Source organism: Anomaloglossus baeobatrachus, chromosome 6, assembly GCF_048569485.1.
Source record: "Anomaloglossus baeobatrachus isolate aAnoBae1 chromosome 6, aAnoBae1.hap1, whole genome shotgun sequence".
NCBI lineage: Eukaryota > Metazoa > Chordata > Amphibia > Anura > Aromobatidae > Anomaloglossus > Anomaloglossus baeobatrachus.
The window spans coordinates 508,188,075-508,208,008 of NC_134358.1; the positions used below are offsets into that span (position 1 = coordinate 508,188,075).

General features: G+C 47.6%; 1 protein-coding gene across 1 annotated transcript in view; it reads right to left on the bottom strand.

Moving 5' to 3' along the window:
• The window catches only part of VIPR2 (vasoactive intestinal peptide receptor 2), a 196,223-nt gene that overhangs the window by 161,981 nt on the left and 14,308 nt on the right, over positions 1 to 19,934 (bottom strand). The window lies entirely within an intron of this gene.

Consider the following 19,934-nt stretch of genomic DNA (forward strand, 5'->3'; position numbering starts at 1 on the left):
TTGAAAACCCTTGTGCAAGTATATTAGCACAGGTGAAAACAGTTTTGCTGATTAGAGAAGCTATAAAACTGACTTTCCTTGAGCTATTTGAGAATCTGGAGCATTACATTTGTTGGTTCCATTAAACTCTCAAACTGGCCAGAAAAAGAACTTTCATGTGAAACTGAACAGTCTATTCTTGTTCTTAGAAATGAAGGCTATTCCATATGAGAAATTGCCAAGAAACTGAAGATTTCCTACAATGGTGTGTGCTACTCCCTTCAGAAGAGAGCACAAACAGGCTCTAAACAGAGTAGAAAGAGAAGTGGGAGGCCCCGCTGCACAACTGAGCAACAAGACAAGTACATTAGAGTGCCTAGTTTGAGAAATCGACACCTCACAGGTCCTCAACTGGCAGCTTCATTAAAGAGTACCCGCTAAACGTCAGTGTCAACGTCTACACTGAAGAGGCGACTGCGGGATGCTAGCCTTCAGGGCAGAGTGGCAAAGTAAAAGCCATATCTGAGACTAGCTAATAAAAGGAAAAGATTAATATGAGCAAAAGAACACAGACATTGGACAGAGGAAGATTGGAAAAAAACTGTTATGGACAGACAAATCGAAGTTTGAGGTGTTTGGATCACAAAGAAGAACATTTGTGAGATGCAGAACAACTGATAAGATGCAAGAGAGTGCCTGACGCCATCTGTCAAGCATGGTGGAGGTAATGTGATGGTCTGAGGTTGCTTTGGTGCTGGTAAAGTGGGAGATTTGTACAAGGTAAAAGGGATTTTGACTAAGGAAGGCTATCACTCCATTTTGCAATGCCATGCTATACCCTGTGGACAGTGCTTGATTGGAGCCAATTTCATCCTACAAAAGGAAAATGACCCAAAGCACACCTCCAAATTATGCATGAACTATTTAGAGAAGAAGCAGGCAGCTGGTATTCTATCTGTTAATGGAGTGGCCAGCCCAGTCATCAGATCTCAACTCTATTGAGCTGTTGTGGGAGCAGCTTGACCGTATGGTGCGCAAAAAGTGCCCATCAAGCCAATCCAACTTGTGGGAGGGGCTTCTGGAAGCATGGCGTGAAATATCTCCAGATTACCTCATCAAATTAACAGCTAGCATGCCAAAGGTCTGCAAAGCTGGAATTGCTGCAAAGGAGAATTCTGTGACGAAAGCAAAGTTTGAAGGTGAAAACTATTATTTAAAGTAAAAATCATTATTTCTAACTTAGGCAATGTCTGGACGATATTTTCTATTCATTATGCAACTCATTTATATATACACATACACACTCCACAGGGGTAAATGTTTTTCAGCCCGTGCATCGGATTTATTAGCAGTCTAGGAGTTCCACTCCTTCCAAATGGAGCAAAAATGTTTTTTCAGGCCCTGCTCTACATCTCTTCCGGGGTCTTTTGGAGTACTCCGTCATTCTAATATTTGGCACACCTTGGAAATAGTGCATAGGCATTTCTACTCCAGGTGTCCCACTCCTTAATAATGGGAAGAAAATGTTTTCTGAGGCCCTCCTCTACATGTCTATCAAGGTATACTGGAGTTCCCCCTTCTACATTTTGGCAGACCTTCCACATAGGGCTGTAACAGAGTTTTGCTTAAAATCCATCGTGTGTCATGGTGGCATCAGACGCTGTTCACATTTCAGATTCTGACACTCCAGACTATGGTTTCTCTGGTGTTTGTGAATTACACAGGCAGGCTCAGACGTCAATCAGCTATGTGCTCATTAATAATTAGGCTAGCAAAGTTAATCTCTGCTAGCCGCCTGCTAGTTACCTCTAGAATCCCATGTTGTGGGAAACCTATCACATTTAACTCCTGTCTTTTAAAGATGGAATCTGTCTTCCCATACTGACTATAGTCTATTGCTGTGTTGGTATGTGTGCTGATGTGTCCCAGTCTTGCTTGTGATCCTATTGCATGGTGCTTGGAGTTGCTGTAGAATTCTCTTGTCCTCTAATTGTTTCCTCCTTGTTTCTATTTTCCTACTTACCACTTATTGTCTTTTACCTTTGTGGGAGTGTGCTGTGAGATAGAGTTTTGGTTTTCCCTGTTTGTTTGCCTATTTCTGTTGGTGTTATCACACTCCTGTGCCGGCCCTCCCCTGGGGTAGGGAGGAAGGGAGTATAAGAGTAGGCCTGGTCAGGAGCAGGGTCAGGCTAGTGGCTCAGATATCCTCACTTTTAGAAGTAGCTATGAGATATGTGATAGCTAGGGCCCCCATTGTCTGAGGGCCAGTCTAGGAGCCCCGATCCCCTGCTCTCCCCTATCATCATGAAAAGTGCATAGGCTTTACTACTCCAGGTGTTCCAATCCTTAATAATACGAAAAAATGTAGTCAGAGTCCGTCCTCTTCGTCTTGTTTCTGCGTGGATTGCAATCCCTCCATTAAATTTAAGCCAGGTCTTGAACTAAGTGCATAGTCTTTACAAGGTTAAGAGTCAGAATCTTTTTTAAAATCGCCCCAAAATTCTGTCCCTCTTCTACGTCTCTTACTGTGTGTATTTAAATCCCTTATTTGAATTTGAGCTAAACCTTCAACTAAATGCGTAGTCTTTACTCTCATAATAATTTCATATGTTAAAGGGGTAGTTCACCCATATTCATTATTGGCCACAACGATATTATGTTGAGAAAAATGTTTCTCTCAAATACCTTGTGTTGCCAATAGTCCCTGTGAGCGGCGCTATTGCAGTCCGCTCTTCCCCATCGCCTGACCCCCGGGCTCCATGACCTCTGATGTCCGGTGATATCATGTCAACTTCCTGTTCACCTGACATCACCGCGGCCGGTGCCGGTCTCCGTGAGTCAATGGGCTGTGGACGGAGTTTCCCCGCTAGTCACAGTGCAGCATTCCTATGCTCACTCATCCTTTGCTTGCAGAGCACACAAGCAGGAGGGATGCTGCGCTGTGATGAGCGGTGAAACTCTGCCCACAGCCCAGTGACTCACAGAGACTGGGGCCGGCTATGGTGATGTGAGATGAGCAGGAAGTTGACGTGACATCACCGGATCCCCGAGGTCATCGAGCCCAGGAGTCAGGCGTTGGGTAAGAGCGGACTGCAATAGCTCCGCTCACAAGCACTATTGGCAACACAAGGTATATGAGAGAAACCTTGTTTCTCAACATAATATAATTGTGGCCAATAATAAATATGAGTGAACCACTTCTTTAAGGAATGTATTCATTAATATAGTAGTAATGGTAATGATGTAATAATCCTAATTAAATGTCTATGAATTTATTCAGTTAATATAACATTGCAAATCTTGTGACCTTATGACCTTATACTTTTAGTAAACATTCAACTTGTTTTTAGTTGATATTGTAGATATATTTTGTGTTTAGTAACAATGTCTAATTACAGAGAAAAGATGTTAAAAACTGTGGTTAAATTTCAACTAAATATGCATAAACCGTTATCATGTCTTGCAATATAATTCTAAGAAATAGCGTCTTTTGAAAAGTCCGGCTTTGGACTTTCCGTATGTGGTTTTATTTTAAGATACGCTTACATTTGTTCTATATAAACCTGATCAAAAATTGTATTGACTCAGACATTTGCTAACATTCTGGCATGCTTGTCTCCTTGCTATAGCATGAAATAAATATACGTATATACGGAATTCAGATGTCGACTATTTTTAATTGGTAAGAGATAGTGATGAGCGAGCACTAAAAAGCTCGGGTGCTCGAGGCTCGGGCTGAGCATCCCAAGATACTCGTGTACTTGGCCTGAGCACCGAGCCCAATATTATCCTATGGGAGACCCGAGTATTTTTATGAAATCACCCCCGGCAGCATGTAGAAACCCTAAAAATGTCACAAAAGTCTCAGAAGAGTGCTCAAATGACATGGCAACAGCATGGGGAAGATCCCTTGAAGCATTTATCACTCAAAAGTCACAGCTGTGAACAATTTTGTCCACGTTTTACGCCATTTTTACGGACTCACCAGAAAACCTTCCAAAATGACACCAAAATGAATTTTCATGGCGGAAATGTTAAGGGCACATACCCAATAGTGAGATAGAGCTAATGTATGTTACTTTTGGAGATTACATGAAAGATTTTACGTGAAAACATTGTGTGGCACTTCGATGTCCCTGAGAAGAGACGTACATGAAGGCCTCTTGAGTCTAATGTGCCCATTTTGAGGAAGTGGGTCTATTGTAGTATAGCCCTTTGGCAGGGCAGCCACAAATTGGGAGGCTCCACATTGTCCCTGGATAGAGACGTGCATGAGGGCCTGTAAACCTGAAGTGCCCATTGTAAGGAAGTGGGTCTATTGTAGTATAGCCCTTTGGCAGGGCAGCCAAAAATTGGGAGGCTCCACATTGTCCCTGGATAGAGACGTGCATGATGGCCTGTAAACCTGAAGTGCCCATTGTAAGGAAGTGGGTCTATTGTAGTATAGCCCTTTGGCAGGGCAGCCAAAAATTGGGAGGCTCCACATTGTCCCTGGATAGAGATGTGCATGAGGGCCTGTAAACCTGAAGTGTCCATTGTCAGGAAGTGGGTCTATTGTAGTATAGCCCTTAGGCAGGGCAGCCAAAAATTGGGAGGCTCCACATTGTCCCTGGATAGAGACGTGCATGAGGGCCTGTAAACCTGAAGTGTCCATTGTCAGGAAGTGGGTCTATTGTAGTATAGCCCTTAGGCAGGGCAGCCAAAAATTGGGAGGCTCCACATTGTCCCTGGATATAGACGTGCATGAGGGCCTCAAAACATTGTTCCCATTGCAAAGGAGCAGGTCTCCTGTCGTTGTAATGTCCATTCTGAAAGAATGGGCGAAAAAATTTACCACTGGGGGTATACCTGAAACAAAGGCCTAACTATTGTAACGGTCATCATGGTGGCGCATGAGGAGAAGGAGGAGCAATCCAGCGATTATCCAAAGTCCAGAAGTGTGTACCCATGGGTGAGTGGAGGTACATGGCAAATTCCCGTTACAAACTTTAAATTCCGCTCTCATTTGCTGGTGGTGTGGTGAAGTCTGGTCCAATCCAACCCTTGTTCATCTTGATCAGAGTCAGCCTGTCAGCATTTTCAGTTGACAGGCGGGTGCGTTTATCTGTAATGATTCCACCTGCGGCACTAAAAACACGCACTGGCAAAACGCTAGCGGCAGGGCAGGCCAGGACTTCCAAGGCGTAGAGAGCCAATTCATGCCACGTGTCCACCTTGGATAATTGTAAGGCACAGAGGAATGTCGGAGTACAGTTGTTCGATCTGCAAGGTACTCCTTGAGCATCTGGGCAAACTTAGGATTTCTTGTGGCACTACCCCGCACCTCAGGGGCTGTGGTACGTGAGGGGCTGAGAAAACTGTCCCACATCTTAAAGACTGTTCCCCTACCTCTGGCGGATTGGACTTGTGCCCCTCTCGGCTGTACGCCTTGGTTGTCCACTGATTCCTGACCTATGCCGCTAGCGTTTTGTGAGGGGAATGCTTTGCCTACTTCCGTGACTATGGCCTTCCGGAACTGCTGCATTTTGGCTGACCTCTCCGCCTCGGGAATAAGAGACATAATGTTCTCCTTGTAGCGTGGGTCTAACAGTGTTACCAACCAGTATTGATTGTCGGCCAAGATGTTCTTAACGCGAGGGTCACGAGACAGGCAGCTTACCATAAAGTCAGCCATGTGCGCCAGACTCTTAACAGCCAGTACTTCAGTATCCTGACCAACACGATGACTGAACATGCTGTCCTCCTCCTCCTCCTCCTCCTCATCTACCCTGTCCTCTGGCCAGCCACGCTGAACCGAGGCTATGACTGGTGTGCATGTCATATCCTCAATTTGGCTGGAGAGTTGCTCCATGATTTCATCCTCATCCTCGTCATAGTCCTCCACTGCACGTTGTGATGAGACGAGGCTGGGCTGTGTGTTATCACCCACACCCACTACTGTTTCTTGCTCCAACTCATCGCGCTCCGCCTGCAATGCATCATGTTTGTTTTTGAGCAGAGACCGTTTTAGAAGGCAGAGAAGCGGTATCGTGACGCTAATAATGGCGTCATCACCACTCACCATCTTGGTGGAGTCCTCAAACTTTTGGAGGATGGTACATAGGTCGGACATCCATCTCCACTCCTCAGGTGTTATGTGTGGAGTTTGACCCATTTCCCGACGGCTTAGGTGATGCAGGTACTCAACAACTGCCCTCTTCTGCTCACATATCCTGACCAACATGTGCAGAGTTGAATTCCAACGCGCGGGGACATCACACACCAGTCTGTGAGCCGGAAGATGCAAACGGCGCTGAAAGCCGGCAAGGCCGGCTGAAGCAGTAGGTGACTTTCGAAAATGTGCAGACAGGCGGCGAACTTTTACCAGCAGATCAGACAGCTCTGGGTATGACTTTAGAAACCGCTGAGCCACGAGGTTGAGCACATGGGCCACGCATGGAACATGTGTCAGCTGGCCTCGCCTCAAAGCCGCCACCAGGTTCCGGCCATTGTCACACACGACCTTTCCTGGCTTTAGGTTCAGAGGTGTGAGCCAGTGATCTGCCTGCTGTTTCAGAGCTGTCCACACCTCTTCTGCATTGTGGGGTTTGTCACCTATGCAGATTAGCTTCAGCACAGCCTGTTGCCGCTTCGCCGAGGCAGTGCTGCAGTGCTTCCAGCTTGGGACTGGTGTGGAGGGTAAAGTGGATGAGGATGCGCAGGAGGAGGAGGCTGAAGAGCATGACATTCCGGAGCTGTAGAGTGTGGGTGAAACCCTGACTGAGGTAGGGCCTGCAAACCTTGGTGTGGGAAGGACGTGTTCCGTCCCTCGCTCAGACTGGGTCCCAGCTTGCACAATATTAACCCAGTGTGTCGTCAACGAGATGTAGTGGCCTTGCCCACAAGCACTTGTCCACGTGTCTGTGGTTAGGTGGACTTTGGGTGAAACAGCGTTGTTCAGGGCACGTGTGATGTTTTGTGACACGTGGTTATGCAATGCGGGGACGGCACACCGGGAGAAATAGTGGCGGCTGGGGATCGAGTAACGTGGGACAGCTGCCGCCATCAGGTCGCGGAATGCTTCTGTCTCCACCAGCCTAAAAGGCAACATTTCCAGCGCAAGCAGTCGCGAAATGTTAGCATTTAGAACTGTGGCATGTGGGGCGTTGGCAGTGTATTTGCGCCTGCGTTCAAAGGTTTGCTGAATGGATAACTGAACGCTGCGCTGGGACAAGGATGTGCTTGATGATGGTGTTATTTCTGCGTAGGCAACTGCAGGTGCAGGACCGGAGGAGGCTTGTTCGCAGGCAGCATGGACAGGGGATTGGCTCGCATGCACAACAAGCGAAGACGTAGCAGTGACATCAGCAAGCACCGCTCCTCAACTCTGTTGTACTTCCCACAAAGTCGGGTGCTTGGCTGACATGTGCCTGATCATGCTGGTGGTGGTCAGGCTGCTAGTTTTGGTACCCCTGCTGATGCTGGCACGGCAGGTGTTGCAAATGGCCTTTTTAGAATCATCTGGAGCCAACTTAAAAAACTGCCAGACTCGGGAAGAACTAACATTTGTACAGGCACCTTGTGTCGTGTTGTTGTTCCGGGGAACGGTTGCCTGACTTCTGCCTGGAGCCACCACCCTGCTTCTTACTGCCTGTTGGGATGCTACGCCTCCCTCCCCCTGTGCACTGCTGTCCTCACTCTGCATATCCTCCTGCCAGGTTGGGTCAGTTACTGGATCATCCACCACGTCGTCTTCCTCTTTCGCACCCTGCTCCTCCTCCTGACTTCCTGACAATTGTGTCTCATCATCGTCCACCCCTTGTTGAGACACGTTGCCAACTTCGTGAGAACGTGGCTGCTCAAATATTTGGGCCTCTGTACATACGATCTCCTCATGACCCACTTCAACATGAGCTGGCGAGAGGCCAGAATGTGCGAATGGAAACGTGAACAGCTCTTCCGAGTGTCCAAGTGTGGGATCAGTAATGTCCGAGGACGTGTACTCTGCTTGGTGGTAGGAAGGAGGATCAGGTTCTGAAATGTGCGGTGCAGTATCACGGCTACTGACACTTGACCGTGTGGAAGACAGAGTGTTTGTGGTGGTGCCAATCTAACTGGAAGCATTATCCGCTATCCAACTAACAACCTGTTGACACTGGTCTTGGTTCAAGAGCGGTGTACTGCTGTGGTCCCCAAGAATTTGGGACAGGACGTGCGAGCGAGTAGATGTGGCCCTTTGTTGTGGCGAAATTAGAGCTTGCCCACGACCTCGGCCTCTGCCTGCACCACCATCACGTCCACTTCCTTGTTCGTTGCCAACGCCCTTGCGCATTTTGCAATGCTGTGCTGACGTGTATTCACTAGACTTGTGCGTTATATCCAAGTTTGTGCAAAACGCACACAAGTGCACCTGTACGCTGCCACCGACAGGCACACACGTGCGGTTTTTAAATGCAAGCACGGACGCACTAAGAGCCTAACAGGTTTTTAGGAGCGACAATTACTGAGAAGTCTGACACTATCAGACACTGCTGACTGACGTGTATTATTCACTAGACTTGTGCGTTATATAATAGTTTGTGCAAAACGTGCACCTGTACGCTGCCACCGACAGGCACACACGTGCGGTTTTTAAATGCAAGCACGGACGCACTAAGAACCTAACAGGTTTTTAGGAGCGACAATTACTGAGAAGTCTGACACTATCAGGACTGTTTTAGACTGTGTACACCAGCCCCAGATATGATGAAGGCTGGTATACGGTCACCACTAGGAATGGCTATATACCCTGCCTGCCTGCCTGCCTGCCTGTATACTGCTACAATAGTCCTGACAAGGACTCTTCTGGTCAGTAGCCTGTATTCCGACCTGGCTATACCCTGCCTGTATGCAGCAACAATAGTCCTGAGAAGGACTCTTCTACTGTACTCCGACCTGGCTATACCCTGCCTGCCTGTATACAACTATAATAGTCCTGAGAAGGACTTCTGGTCACACTGTTTGCAGCCCTGCTACGGAAATAACTATAAAGGGCCGCAAACCTTTCCCTGAAGCAGCAACACTCTCCCTGCACTGACTGTCTGGATGGCTGTGAGCAGAGCACAGCGCGCCCGCCGGTATAAAGGCTCGGTCACGCTTTGCAGGCCGGCCAATCACTGCAATTCCACAACTAACAGGGCTGTGGCATTGCAGTGGTCTGCCAGCCAATCCCTGCATGAGGGCTGGCTCTCAAATGAGCGCCAACATGCAGGGATGAAGACCACGAGTACAGCACGAGTATTGCGAGATTACTCGGTCCCCGCCGAGTAGCCCGAGTACAGTGATACTCGTGCGAGTACCGAGTAGTAACAAGCATACTCGCTCATCACTAGTAAGAGACTAATAGAATTCTACTGACAATTACAATAATAGTAAAATTGCCCCAAAATGTAGTCAGAGTCCCTCGTCTGTCTTTTTTTTGTGTGTATTGCAATCCCACCTTTGAATTTTACCTAGGCGTTGCACTGAGTGCATAGTCTTTACCAGGGTAGGAGGCAGAGTCTTTTTAAAAGTGTAGTCAGAGTCCCTCCTCTAAATTGTAAAAAAATAATAATCTGAGGTCATCCTCTACATATCTTCCAGGGTGTATTTTAGTCCTGCCTTCAAATTTTTGGCAGCCCTTGAACTTATTTCCCAGGCTTTATGAGTCTACGAGTCCCACTACATAACAATTTTAATAGAATGTGTATGAGACTCTGAGATTCAAAATTTTGGCAGTTCTTGCATTGTCCACATAGGTTTTGTGAGGTTCAGAGTTCCTCCTAAATTACACTGGAAGTGTCTGACCATGTCATGCATACCACATGCTTAGATAAGGTAGTAAAATGTTAAAATTACATTTACCAGTGAATGTTTTTTTTTCTCCGTTGAAAGCAATGAGAAAGTGAAAAAATGCAGCAAAATCACTACATGTGAACATAGTCTGAGGGGTGGAGGAAGTCGTTTTTATTCTTTCTTTTTTAAATTTGCTTTCTATGCATGTCATTACACAGACATGTCATGAGCCAGATCAGACACCCCATACTTTGCACTGACGAGGGGCAAGCACCCGAAACACCATGTCTGCAAATTGGGATTCTGATCTGGCATATATATCTTAAGTTATATGTAAAGGATTGTTAAAAATCCACATTTAACTAGGATCGCTACTTCCAATAGGTGGCGCTGCGCTAGAGTTTGTCTCCTGTCCTGGAGAGACAATTTGAATATTTTGCAGAGGGGCAAGGCAGCTATAAGTCCCCTTACTTGAAAGCAGCCAGACTGGCTTGCAAAGTCTCCATAAGGAGAATAGTGTTCCCCCGTGATTACACAGGAACAAATGTTGCATAACATTTTTTCTTGTACAATCTATTTTATCTCTGGTTTTGAAAGTTTTATTGTCGCTCTGTAAAATTGTCGTAATACTCTAACAACATTATCCCTAACAATGAGCTCGAAGTCAGAGATGCATCCAGACGTCTTCCCCATGCCGTTCCCATTCCATTTGAGCACTGTTTCCACCCATTTCAGCGATTTTCCTGCCAGCCCCCAGACCTCCTGGGTGGGCCTTGCAGAGAAATGCTCGACTTTCCCATTGTCTTCCATTATATTCGTTACTTGAGTCAAGCAACTGAGCAGTCCGATCTGCTTGTTTCAAATAACGAGTACCCGAGCATTTTAGTGCTCACTCGTCATCACTAATCTGACTTCTTCCTCAGAATCCAGTCACAATAAAAACTTACAATATATACTTATGTTTAAATACCAAACATATTAAAAAAAGGATGTGTGTCCAAAATAGCAATTGTCAAATGCAATGAAGTTCATTACACATAGCATTTTGGTATAATATATATATATATATATATATATATATATATATATATATATATATATATATATATATGTATACAGCGAGAAATATATAAAATGAAAAAACATAATTGTAAGACCACCAAAACCTGAAAGAATAAAAGAGTGCAGCGTGACCCGACGATTCTGATGAGTGGTGACGTAATTTCTCATCACAGTCGCTGGGTCATGCAGAATTCAGCGTGCGCATGGAGACTGGAGGATGCATTGCTGATCAACAGCTATGGAGTCTCGTAATGAGGTTTCATTGCCTTTAAGAGTCGCAATCGAGGAACGTTGTGGGAACCGCTGGACTATATCAGAGCAGGGAACTTTGCTTTCCAACAAATTGGTGAATGAGGGACAGTCTCCTGTCTTTATTTCTTTAATTCTCTCTTTTTATGTCTTTCAGATTACCATTTGTGGACTAAGTTAAAATGCTTGGACTACTTCAGACCAGCATAGCTTTTTTTTTTACATTTTTTTATATATCACTGATAAAACAGGGAAAGATTCGGCAAGTATTTTTTCAAATAAAATATTTTGGGCTGTTTTTTCCTTTTAAGGCTATGTGCCCACGTAGCGTATTTTCATGCAGTTACGCTGCATTCTACACCGCAGCGTAACTGCATGCGTCCTGCGTCCCCAGCACAATCTATGAAGATTGTGCCTAATCCATGCCCACGTTGCGTATTATACTGCCGAAGCACTGCGTTCTAAAAAGCAACATGTTACTTCTTTCATGCGCTTTGGATGCAGGCCCCGCTCTGTCTATAGGAAAGGCTGCATCCAGAGCGCATGAAATCGGCTTTTCATTATGGACTGTTTCTGCAGCGATTTGAAGCGCACGTGTGCTCAAAACGCTGCAGAAATTTCTGCAGGGACAGAACGCAACGTGGGCACATAGCCTTACACTTACTGGGTTAGTAATGGGGGTGTCTGATACACATCTCTCCATTACTAATACTGAGTTTGATGCCAGCTGACACTAAAGAACTGACATCAACCCCCCAAAATATTATCCCAATTGCCAATGCACCAGGGCAATCGGGAAGAGCCGGGGTAAAGCACCAAAATTGCTGTATGTAATGTGATGTGTCACTTCTGGGGTGGCTGCAGGCTAGTATTTTTAGGTTGAGAAGAGCTCAATAACCATGGACTTTCCCAGCCTGATAATATCTGCCTTCTTTACCTTTGCTCGTTATGAAAAATGAGGGAGGCCCCACGTCTCATTTAATTATGTACTTATTTGGCTAAGACCCGCAACACACATCCGTTTTCTTTGTAGTGTGCGGTACGTATTTGCACGTACCGGATACACGTACACACGAAGACCCATGTTATTCAATAGTAGATGGCACACACACGTAAAATCACCCGGAACGTGTGTCCGTGTCGTAAGTACGTGTGTGCGCTTTTCTACACGGACGACATGTCCGTTTTTTGCCGGCAACACGCAGGCACGGATCCGTTTTAGTCTATGGGTCCGTGCCTGCACGGACCGCACACGGAGTATGTCCGTGTTCAGCACGTATCGTCCATGTCCGTTTTTAATCACAAAATTTGAAACACTTGTTTCCAATCTATCAGGTCATTTGAAAGCAAACAACAACACCAGGATCTCATGATGAATGATTACAATCGTTAATTGGGTAAGAATGCGGGCCTTTAAAAACGGACAGCACACGTACGTATTTTATGTCAAAACGGACATTCCACATGCACACAAGGCTCGCATACGCCATCACACGGATGCCATACGTACCGGAGAAACGCCCCAAAAATACGGAACACGGACCCGAAAAACGGACCGTATCATACGGACGTTTTTTTTGCGGAAGTGTGTTTTAGGCCTAATAGATAGATTTTAATGAGGATCAGTGTAAACGTGTCTCCGGTATTTGTGAAAACGGATGCCACACATTCCAGAAATACAGATGTGTGAAGGGGCGTCTAAAGGGTTTTCACTTTTGGAAAAAAAAAACAAACAACTCACCCTCCTTGGTTCCAGAGCTGAGTTTTCCCTGCTGCTCCTGAGGACTGTTATTGCCTGCAGCACTATCATGTCGGCAGCCATGCAGTCAGTCAATCAGTGAGCTCAGCGGCTCTGAGCTGCAATAACAAACACGTGGCGCAGTGCAGACTCAGCGCTGGTTCTGTGGAAGGTGAGTAAAGACAGTTTTGTTTGTTTTTTAAACAAACTACAGCAAGGAAAGCACTGAAACCAGAAAACCCCTATAATAGCTGTGCCCAAGATAAGTTCCACTGGCTGGTCAGCTCTAATGCTACATTTTCCACTATAACAATATACTGCTCATACTATTCCATTTCAATTAACCATTGCTGTACATTGTAATTATGGCAATGGATTGTGCAGCAGCATGACCATTGAGGAACGATTCTCCAGTCGTGATGTCTGTTACCCCACCTTTAACCACCTGTAAATAATACACAGACTGCATGTGTGCCGCCCCCGTGGAAGCAGCCGAGCTGCTCGGATCCGGGTTCTCAGTGGCTCGAGGGTCTCCAGACCCGGGGGTCTAGAGGCCACTCAAATGAAGGGGGTATTTACAAGGGATTATAGAGTTCGTGACGCCACCCATGGTGTGTGGTGATTAAGAGTACCACCGCTGCAGTTGGGAGTACCCAGGGATGATGGAACGGGGCAGAAAGGTGTTAGAACCCTCCACGGGTAGGGGGAATGCCCCGGGTCTCGGTGTGGGGGAAAGAGGCTGTGGGATGCAGGGATCACTCTTGTACTCACTCAGTCCATTAAGCAAACACCGACAACTGGGCAGACCAAGTCTCTAGACACCGCTGCCGCCAAGGGGAGCTAGTGTGGCGCCCCTGAGGCTTCCGTCGCCACAGAGGTACTGCACCTCAGCCAGAGGTGTGGTATCCCATCCTGAGTAGGAAGGGGGTCATCTACCAGCTCACAGACAAAATCTGCACACACCAATTGGTAGGTCACACACCGGGTCAGGGTTTAAGGCAGGACCCCATTAATGCTGAGAGTAGTGGCCAGTATACCTGGTCATGGGGCCGTAAGTCCCATCCACTGGTTTGGGGGGTGGAGCCTAGCAAGGGGGAGTGTGGGAGGAGTCAGGGGAGTGATGAGAGGAACCAGTCAGTTCAAGTTGAAAGTCAGTCAGAGAGAGACAGAAGAGAGAGAGGGAGTCAAAGAGTGTGTGAGGTGGGCTGTCAGGAAAGCGACAGCGGACAGAAAGACCTAGTCAGAAGGAGGTTTTCTTGGTGAAGATCCTGGGGTCTTGCTAGGCCCAGGTAACACCGAAGGAAGGGATTCCAGAGTGCCACAGATGTGCGGCTGCCCCGTGGATTTGTTCCATTAGAAATATCGGGTGGGGGAATCAAGCTGCAACACAGCCACGGTCCCTAGGCTGAAAGAAGGAAGACATTACTTTTAGCGAAACCGATGGCCCGGGAGATCTCTTTAGGCGCCCAAGACCACAACCTGCCACAGATCACCTGCAAGGGGGAGCAATAAAAGACCTAGGTCAGCCACCCTTTGGACAGGCTCAGTGGCGGAGGCGCAGGACAGCCTAGTATAGTTCGGCGCTAGCGAGACAGCCAGAAAGGACACATTAAGGGGTGCACCGGTACTGACCCTTGAACTATTCGGGATCGGCGGAGGCCCATGACGGTGGATCCTGGCATACCGCGGGCAACCGGTCAGCTACAGTGTTGAAACTAACAGTGAGTAAACATTTTGACTGCAAGTTCCGTGTCGTCTGCTTTGTCTCGTACCTCATCAACAAACACCACAGACTTTTCCAAAGGTTGCCCCGGGGTACCCGCTCCACCTGTGGAGAGCAAGAAACACCTCAGCTGCCACAACATCAGCCCCGGAGGTCCCTTCCAGCAGCTTCAGCTTCATAGCCGCACAATTCCACAGGTGGCGTCACGAATTTCAATAAACTACAACTCCCATCATCATCTGCCCCATCAGCCACTTTAATTGACTCCGCCAGGGTCACGGAGTCGGGCCCCGCCACCGCTGACTACCCCGGACTAGTCCGGCCCGACACCGAGTCACTTAAGGCCCTGGGGCGGGCGAGTCACTAGTTCGGGTCCCGTCCCCAATGGTGCTGCCTGATAATCCGTGACCTGCCTCCTGGCACTAAATTTACTTCTCTGGTGGTCCTGGTAGTGTGAAACTTGCCGGGTCCCGCTCCCTACTGTGGCTAAGTGTGGGAGCTTGCTCTCAGGGCTCATGCTTGGGATTTTCTGGACCATTTTGAATGGAAAGTTCTATCCCCTCGTTGCGCTAGTGCCCCGATTTTGGAGTGGTTGGGAACGAATCTTGAAGGCTCCGTTCTCCACGGATAATTATCGGGTTGCATGCAGCTACTCCCCGACCTAGGGTCCACGTACCCCGTCATGCCTTGGTCCCAGGACGATGATGGTGCAAGGCCGCCAGCTGTCCTGCTCGACAGACCCGAGCCCCTTGCCACGATCCCCTGCGACCGGGGGTCCAACACCTCTAGGCCCAGAGCAGCATCTGCCACCTAGACAGTCTCCTTATGGGAGTCCCCGTTCCTGACCTCCTCAGAGATCCTCACAGCTCGAGGGCTACTCTCCAACCACCACTCACTAACTGACTCACTACCAACTCACTACACTCCTCACCTTCCCTCCCTGACCCCGCCAAGTGGGCGACTCTATTCCACTCAAGCCGTCCACTGGGGTGTCTGGTGGGTGTGGTGTAGGGACCTATAACCAAGAGGGAGGTGGATACTGCACGGGAGGGCAGATTGTGCAATACCCTGTGACGACCTGATAGGCCAGGGGCGTCACAATTACGCAATTGGTTCAGAAATTCATCTCAAACTAAAAAATGGGCTTTTTTCTTGTGACTTATCATTTTTGCAAGTTTATATTTAATGGACTTTTTTTGCAACAAGATGTGACTTTTTATTTAAGTGCAGAAAATCACTTCGGGTGGACAGCAGTAGAGCTCCAAATTTTGCAAATTTTTAAAAAGCCGCAATTAATGAATCAAACTAAACACCTGTGATTGTATTCTCACATGTGAGATTCGGAGCCCAGTGAATGATGTTCGGCTCACGCTCGTAGAAGAGATTGAGCCAAGGGTCGTTAGCAGATCGCATCCGATGCTGTATGCTTGCATGATCCCGGCCTAAGAATTATTCTGCCAGAACATTTTTATATATGGAAGTGGTATTGCTGTATACAGGTGCTTGTTCTCTAATTAAAATTATACTTTTTTTATATATATATATATCCAATGTGCCAGACAAGAGAAATCTAGCTCTGATGCATATGCAAATCAGACTGTGAGTGCTCTGGGGGCGTGTCACTGCACTCAAACGGCTTCTTTTGAATGGACTGACACTCCCCCAATGCACTTTCAGCCTGATTTGCATATGGCTTCTACACTAGATTTCTCATGACTGTAACATTAGATCTTTACAAAAAAAAGTATCCTTTTTATTGAGGGGCAAGTGCTTATACACATACATACCACTACTTCCATAAGTAAAAACGTGCTGACAGGTTTCCTAAGTTTAAGCTTCATTGTTTAGGTAAAAAAATGAAAAATAAAATTTAAAAGAAGACAATCTGCCAGAATGTGGAGTGGGTTGCTCGGGGGGCCACATTCTCCTAAATGAATGTCTGGTTTTTATTTACTAACAGAGTAGAATATGCAGTAAACCATGAAATAGCAAATCTGTAGTTTGCTATGGTTTATTTACTACAAGGTACACAAGAACACCAGAATTATTTTAGTTGCCATGGTGTACGGTAATTTATTGCATAATATCAAGTTGGGGGAATTTTTCTGTATTGTACTGGAAATTTGTTTTATGTTCTGCCGATGTAGAGCCCACGTCGCTCAGCCCAGTGATTGTCTGCAGTGGTCCTGCGCACTGTAGTCAATTATGTCACCACTGCAGCTTGTCAACAAAGACTAGGACAGTGCTGGAGGAGAAATACAGGACTTTGGAAGGATGAGTATATCTGAGTTTTAAAAAAAAAATGTTTACAGCTGCAACACATTGCTAAAAAGGAGCCCCGAAACGTCCTGTACAAGGCTTTTGAGAACAGAATTCTGAATGCTGCTCTGGATCAGAAGTGAACTCTTATCATAAAACATTGCAATTCAGGATTAGTATTTAGAAAGTTATATTTAATAAGGTATGTGCTTTATATAAACAGGAACCAACAAAAATAAAAAACTAGACTTAGGCTAAGAACGCACTTTGCGTTCTCCTACTTGCAGTTCTAAACGCACATTTTGGGCTTAATTGATTTGACCAAAGTTGCCTTTTTCAGAAATTTAGTGCTGAAAACGCATGCGTATTTACCGCGTTTTAGATGCGTTTTCAGCGCTTTTTACATGCTTTTCCACCTGCGTATTGACAGATGCGTTTTGAATATCAAGACACTGCTAAATAAAGATTAAATAGTCAAACAAAATGAAAAAAGAGCAAAAAAAAGAACACATATAGAATTTTAGAAATAATTACAGAAATTGAAATATTTAATAAAATTATAGCGGTAGTATACTATTTATTGGAAAGATAGCAATAAATTAGTATTTTTCTTTAATTTAATTTGTCAGACTATGTGTGTGTGTAAAGGGACATATGAAATCATTATTTTAATGTCCAAAAAGCATGCGTTTTGGTAGTCCAAAACGCATGTTTTCTGCACATAAAAAGCAGGTAAAACGCAGGAATTTGAAGGATTCTTGGTTTTTGCCATTTCTCATTGACTTCAATGTTAGCAAAACGCATCCAAAATGGCAAAAACAACTGACATGCTGCTTCTTTGAACGCATGGTTTTTGCCACAAAATATACAAATTAAACAAATTGCGGACAGGAAATCACCATTTTCCATTGACTTTGCTGGAAAATCAAAACACATGCCTTTTGGCATGAAAAAGGTGCTTCTCAAAACGGACCTGTGGCGCCCCTGAGGCTTCCGTCGCCACAGGTCATTGCACCCCATCCAGCGGTGTGATGCCCCATTCTGGGAGAGGAAGAGAGTGAACTCCGGTCTCCTGGTAAATCCACACTACACCCATTGTTAGGTACATACTGGGACCAGGGAAAGTGGCAGTTACCCCCCCATGCCACGGGTAGTCTGTATAGCTGTCGGGGCAGTTTAGAGCTACGGTGGCCTGTTCCACAAGAACATCGGTGGAGGGATCAAGCTGCGACAGGGGATGGTCCCTAGAGACTGGAGGAGTGCAAAGATCATCTCCAAACAGTAAAAACCGAGGCCCAGGGAAGGTTGTAGACTCCCAGGGACAGAACCCATAGCAGAACTTCCAGAAAAGGGGTAATCAGCCGACAGGTGACCCCCCAGCCTGGAGGCTGCAGTGGAGGCCAAGCCAGGTTTATCCTATCAAAGGCAAGGCTAAGGAAGACAGCAGAAGAAAGAGACACTAAGAGAAGGGTACCGGCTTTCACTCTCAGAATCACCCAGAAACGGCGGAGGTCCCTGACAGTGGTCCCAGCAGTCCAAGGGTCCCCACAGCGCTGTGACAAGAAGTGTGAGTAAAGAACTTGAACTGCACCCTTGGAGTGGTCTCTGTTATTTCAGCTGCATAGACATTCACAAGCACTAACAGTGTCCCCGGGGCTCCGCTCCACCTGTGGGGAGCAGTACCACCATTGCTGCTATAACATCACCCCGGAGGCCTCACACAGCAGCGGCGGCTTAATAGCCGCAGACCACAGGTGGCGTCACGAACACAAACTTTATTCATCAAGCCACATATTCTACTGACACCCACCAGGGCCACGGAGCCGGGCCCAGCCACCACTGACTACCACCGGACTAGTCCGGCCCAGCAACGGGTGTCCCATGACCCTGGGGTGAGCGAGTCAAATTTTGGCGTCACGAACAGGATTTCGTGCCCGGTCACACCGGGTACTGTGCGCCTGAAGAATCGTGAAATAGCCTGAGTTTACTGTGAGAAACTGCCGCCATTGAAGACACTGAGCGCGGGAAGAAGGGGGGCGTGCTAGCAGAAAGGGCGCGAAGAGAAGCCCCGCCCCCTTGTCCAAGAAAAGAGCGCGAAGCAGTGCCCGCCATAGAAGGCGGAGGAAGAAGAAGTGGCGACTAGATAAGCTGGCCGGCTGGCAGAAAGAGTCTAAATGCCAGATCAGCAGATAAAGAAAATGTACCTTATCGCAAACGGAGTGATGCTGGTCGTGATGGGCTGGGCGCCAGTCTGGCGCCAGATGCTAGTGCAGCTTCCGGCCCCGCCTCCGAGAAGGGAAAGGGAGCAGCCGAGTGGCGTGGTCGAGCACCCGAGCAGTGTTCCAGTCAGCATTCCCCAGGTCGGCAGCATGGCGGAGGAGCTGCAGCAAAGTGCACCAGGGACCGGAAGAATGGATCCTGAGCTGAACTTGCTCCAGGAGGAGATGCGAGTCCTGGCCCGGAGGCTGAGCAGCGTGGAAGTGGAAGCGGACCGGCAGAGAGAAACACCGCTGATACCGGAGGGCCTGGGCCAGTGGATGGATGCTGCGGAGCAGCAGCAGGGTGAGCTAAATGAACCCCCGACCCGTCCGGACCCATGGCCCCGCCACGCGCCACCGACCAGCCCCTTCACCGACCCCCTGGCCTGCCCTGCTAGCCCCGCTGACGCCCGGTGGGGCACCGGAGGCCTGCCTGAGACCCCCACAGACGGAGCCTGGGGAGGGGTGGACCCCGAACAGCTAGCGGGCCCCCTACCGAGTCCCCCTGTGAGCCTCCTGGGAATGGCATCCCCGGGAGTGAATTGGGACGCAGCGCCCATTGAAAGCGGGGGACTGCAGCGGCCGCTGCTCCCCAAGGAGACTCCCCTGGCCAACGAGCTGACGTGCCGGAGGCTGGTGGTAGAGTACCAGAGGGAGCGGGAACTCCGGGAGGAGAAACGGAAGGCCAGAGAAGCCGCTAATCTGGCCTCCAAAGAAGAAGTCAGGAAGGCCCTGAAGGGATCCGAGGGCCCAGTGAGACGGGGCCTAGTAGTTGACTTCCGACAAGCTGGCGGCTGGGGCTTCATAAGGGAGCCCGGCCTGGGCAAGGACGTGTTTGTGGCCCGACGAGACATCGAGGAGCACCTGCCCAGAG